We start from the raw sequence: 5,000 nt of genomic DNA, 5'->3' as shown, positions 1-5,000 counted from the left end.
TCAAGTTTCAGGAGCTCCTTAATCACCTCGGACTCAGTGACTGCCTGCAGGGATAAACTTTGTTGCGGAGCAGGGGGGGAAAAAGAGGTAGAAGCATCGGGGATAGTCGCATTAGAAGGGCTGGGAGATGAGGAAATGTTGGACGGGCAATGAGGCGTGGCTGAGTCAAATAGGAATCCTGACTTAATGAAGTGGTGATTAAAGAGCTCAGCCATGTGCTCGTTGTCAGTAACAACCACATCATCAACATTAAGGGACATGGACAGCTGTGAGGAGGGAGAGTTTATACTCCAGGTCTTTAACCGTTTTCCAGAACTTCTTGGGGGTTAGACCCACAGAGAGAAAACTGCTCCTTTAAAGTAACTAACTTTGGCCATCCGGATAGCCTGAGTGCACTTATTACTCATTTGCCTGAACGAGAGCCAGTCAGTGTGCTGAGCCTTTCGCCAAGTATACTGCTCAAAAAATAAAGGGAACACTTAAACAACACATCCTAGATCTGAATGAAAGAAATAATGTTATTAAATACTTTTGTCTTTACATAGTTGAATGTGCTGAAAACAAAATCACATAAAAATAATCAATGGAAATCCAATTTATCAACCCATGGAGGTCTGGATTTGGAGTTACACTCAAAATGAAAGTGGAAAACCACACTACAGGCTGATCCAACTTTGATGTAATGTCCTTAAAACAAGTCAAAATGAGGCTCCGTAGTGTGTGTGGCCTCCACGTGCCTGTATGACCTCCCTACAACGCCTGGGCATGCTCCTGATGAGGTGGCGGATGGTCTCCTGAGGGATCTCCTCCCAGACCTGGACTAAAGCATCCGCCAACTCCTGGACAGTCTGTGGTGCAACGTGGCGTTGGTGGATGGAGCAAGACATGATGTCCCAGATGTGCTCAATTGGATTCAGGTCTGGGGAACGGGCGGGCCAGTCCATAGCATCAATTCCTTCCTCTTGCAGGAACTGCTGACACACTCCAGCCACATGAGGTCTAGCATTGTCTTGCATTAGGAGGAACCCCGGGCCAACTGCACCAGCATATGGTCTCACAAGGGGTCTGAGGATCTCATCTCGGTACCTAATGGCAGTCAGGCTACCTCTGGCGAGCACATGGAGGGCTGTGCGGCCCCACTAAGAAATGCCACCCCACACCATGACTGACCCACCGCCAAACCGGTCATGCTGGAGGATGTTGCAGGCAGCAGAACGTTCTCCACGGCGTCTCCAGACTCTGTCACGTCTGTCACGTGCTCAGTGTGAACCTGCTTTCATCTGTGAAGAGCACAGGGCGCCAGTGGCGAATTTGCCAATCTTGGTGTTCTCTGGCAAATGCCAAACCTCCTGCATGGTGTTGGGCTGTAAGCACAACCCCCACCTGTGGACGTCGGGCCCTCATACCACCCTCATGGAGTCTGTTTCTGACCGTTTGAGCAGACACATGCACATTTGTGGCCTGCTGGAGGTCATTTTGCAGGGCTCTGGCAGTGCTTCTCCTGCTCCTCCTTGCACAAAGGCGGAGGTAGCGGTCCTGCTGCTGGGTTGTTGCCCTCCTACGGCCTCCTCCACGTCTCCTGATGTACTGGCCTGTCTCCTGGTAGCGCCTCCATGCTCTGAACAGTACGCTGACAGACACAGCAAACCTTCTTGCCACAGCTCGCATTGATGTGCCATCCTGGATGAGCTGCGCTACCTGAGCCACTTGTGTGGGTTGTAGACTCCGTCTCATGCTACCACTAGAGTGAAAGCACCGCCAGCATTCAAATGTGACCAAAACATCAGCCAGGAAGCATAGGAACTGAGAAGTGGTCTGTGGTCCCCACCTGCAGAACCACTCCTTTATTGGGGGTGTCTTGCTAATTGCCTATAATTTCCACCTGTTGTCTATTCCATTTGCACAACAGCATGTGACATTTATTGTCAATCAGTGTTGCTTCCTAAGTGGACAGTTTGATTTCACAGAAGTGTGATTGACTTGGAGTTACATTGTGTTGTTTAAGTGTTCCCTTTATTTTTTTTGAGCAGTGTATATTCGTAATGAGTATATCTATTTTTTTGTCTTCATCTGTTGTGGTCTAGTACTGTCTTCCTGCTAGCCAGGGCCATGTACTTTAAGTTCTGTCTGTTTTCCCAGTGGTTTACTTGGAGTGTGAACAGCTGACTGCTCATAACTTGCAGATAGTTGTTGACACATCACCCAGGATTAAGGGGCAGGGCAATGTAACTTGTTTTGGTAATCAGTGGTTGTATTGGAAGGCGAGTGGTTTAATCTTCGTTTTTTTGTGTGTGTGTGTATATAACCAGCTTCTCAGGCTCTATCCAGGGGGCCTGATTATATACAGTATATTTACGGTCCCTGACCATTTTATCCTTGTTTGCAACAACCACAGTCTTTAAGCAGGACACAGCTCATAACCTGTTCAACGATTCACTCCCTGTACTTTCTCATGGGATTAGTTCCCATCTCCCTGCACTTCCTCATGGGATTAGAACCCATCTCCCTGTAATTTCTCATGGGATTAGTACCCATCTCCCTGCACTTCCTCATGGGATTAGTACCCATCTCCCTGTACTTCCTCATGGGATTAGTACCCATCTCCCTGTACTTCCTCATGGGATTAGAACCCATCTCCCTGTACTTTCTCATGGGATTAGTACCCATCTCCCTGTACTTTCTCATGGGATTAGTACCCATCTCCCTGTACTTCCTCATGGGATTAGAACCCATCTCCCTGCACTTCCTCATGGATTAGTACCCATCTCCCTGTAAATCTCATGGGATTAGTACCCATCTCCCTGTACTTCCTCATGGGATTAGAACCCATCTCCCTGTACTTGCTCATGGGATTAGTACCGATCTCCCTGTACTTGCTCATGGGATTAGTACCCATCTCCCTGTACTTCCTCATGGGATTAGTACCCATCTCCCTGTAAATCTCATGGGATTAGTACCCATCTCCCTGTAAATCTCATGGGATTAGTACCCATCTCCCTGTACTTCCTCATGGGATTAGAACCCATCTCCCTGTACTTCCTCATGGGATTAGTACCCATCTCCCTGTACTTCCTCATGGGATTAGTACCCATCTCCCTGTACTTGCTCATGGGATTAGAACCCATCTCCCTGCACTTCCTCATGGGATTAGAACCCATCTCCCTGCACTTCCTCATGGGATTAGTACCCATCTCCCTGTACTTGCTCATGGGATTAGTACCCATCTCCCTGTACTTGCTCATGGGATTAGTACCCATCTCCCTGTAAATCTCATGGGATTAGTTCCCATCTCCCTGCACTTCCTCATGGGATTAGAACCCATCTCCCTGCACTTCCTCATGGGATTAGTACCCATCTCCCTGTACTTGCTCATGGGATTAGAACCCATCTCCCTGTACTTGCTCATGGGATTAGTACCCATCTCCCTGTAAATCTCATGGGATTAGTACCCATCTCCCTGTACTTGCTCATGGGATTAGTACCCATCTCCCTGTACTTGCTCATGGGATTAGTACCCATCTCCCTGTACTTCCTCATGGGATTAGTACCCATCTCCCTGTACTTGCTCATGGGATTAGTACCCATCTCCCTGCACTTCCTCATGGGATTAGTACCCATCTCCCTGTAAATCTCATGGGATTAGAACCCATCTCCCTGCACTTCCTCATGGGATTAGTACCCATCTCCCTGTACTTCCTCATGGGATTAGAACCCATCTCCCTGCACTTCCTCATGGGATTAGAACCCATCTCCCTGCACTTCCTCATGGGATTAGTACCCATGTCCTTGTACATCCGAGGTGAAGGAAATCCATCTATTAGTCGATTATTCTAACACCATGAAAACTCCCCTTTTATCTAGAACTCCTTAGCATCACTGTTCAGGTAGTATTGGTTCTGTTTTCATGTCCAGACGCTTCTCCTGTTTTATCTCTACGTTTATTATTATTATTATTATTATTATTATTCAACTCACCACCTGCTTCCTGACTTCTAGCGTCACCGTTACAGCGGAATAAGGGTCATGGTCCTTTAGTTCCGTTGAAGGGAAATTACATTCTAGATGATTCTGTGCTTCCAAATTTGTGGGAACAGTTTTGGGGAACCCTTTTCCTGTTTCAGCATGACAATGCCCCCCCCCGTGCACAAAGCGAGGTCCATACAGAAATGGTTTGTTGAGATCAGTGTGGAAGAACTTGACCTGGCCTGCACAGAGCACTGACCTCAACCCCATCGAACACCTTTGGGATGAATTGGAACGCCGACTACGAGCCAGGGACTAATCGCCCGACATCAGTGCCCGACCTCACTAACGCTCGTTGCTGAATGGAAGCAAGTCCCCTCAGCAATATTCCAACATCTAGTGGAAAGCCTTCCCAGAAGAGTGGAGGCTGTTATAACAGCAAGGGGGGGGGATCAACTCCATATTAATCACCATGATCTTGGAATGAGATTTTCGACCAGCAGGTGTCCACATACCTATGGACATGTAGCGTATTTCCCTCAGATTACACAGACCCACAAAGAATTAGAAAATAAATCCAGTCTATAACAACACAGCCGGGGGGCATATGAATACAAGACCATCTAGAGACAGAGGGCAGAACCATGTCAAACTACCCTGTTGTTAGTTCTATGGACTGTAGAACGGAATCCTGCATTGTATCGTGTGTGTGTGTGTGTGTGTGTGTGTGTGTGTGTGTGTGTGTGTGTGTGTGTGTGTGTGTGACTAGGTAAGGGGTGTGTGTGTGACTAGGTAAGGGGTGTGTGTGTGACTAGGTAAGGGGTGTGTGTGTGTGACTAGGTAAGGGGTGTGTGTGTGACTAGGTAAGGGGTGTGTGTGTGTGACTAGGTAAGGGGTGTGTGTGAGACTAGGTAAGGGGTGTGTGTGTGACTAGGTAAGGGGTGTGTGTGAGACTAGGTAAGGGTGTGTGTGAGACTAGGTAAGGGGTGTGTGTGTGACTAGGTAAGGGGTGTGTGTGTGACTAGGTAAGGGGTGTG

The 5,000-nt window shown here is 47.9% G+C and overlaps 1 protein-coding gene across 1 annotated transcript in view; it reads right to left on the bottom strand.

Annotated features, from left to right (window-relative positions):
* Positions 1-5,000, bottom strand: part of LOC106604017 (stAR-related lipid transfer protein 13) — a 76,718-nt gene that overhangs the window by 44,488 nt on the left and 27,230 nt on the right.

Source organism: Salmo salar, chromosome 04 (assembly GCF_965601325.2).
Source record: "Salmo salar chromosome 04, fSalSal1, whole genome shotgun sequence".
NCBI classification, from domain to species: Eukaryota; Metazoa; Chordata; class Actinopteri; order Salmoniformes; family Salmonidae; genus Salmo; species Salmo salar.
The sequence above is the reverse complement of the archived record's forward strand: the minus strand, read 5'-3'. Positions and strand labels throughout refer to the sequence as shown.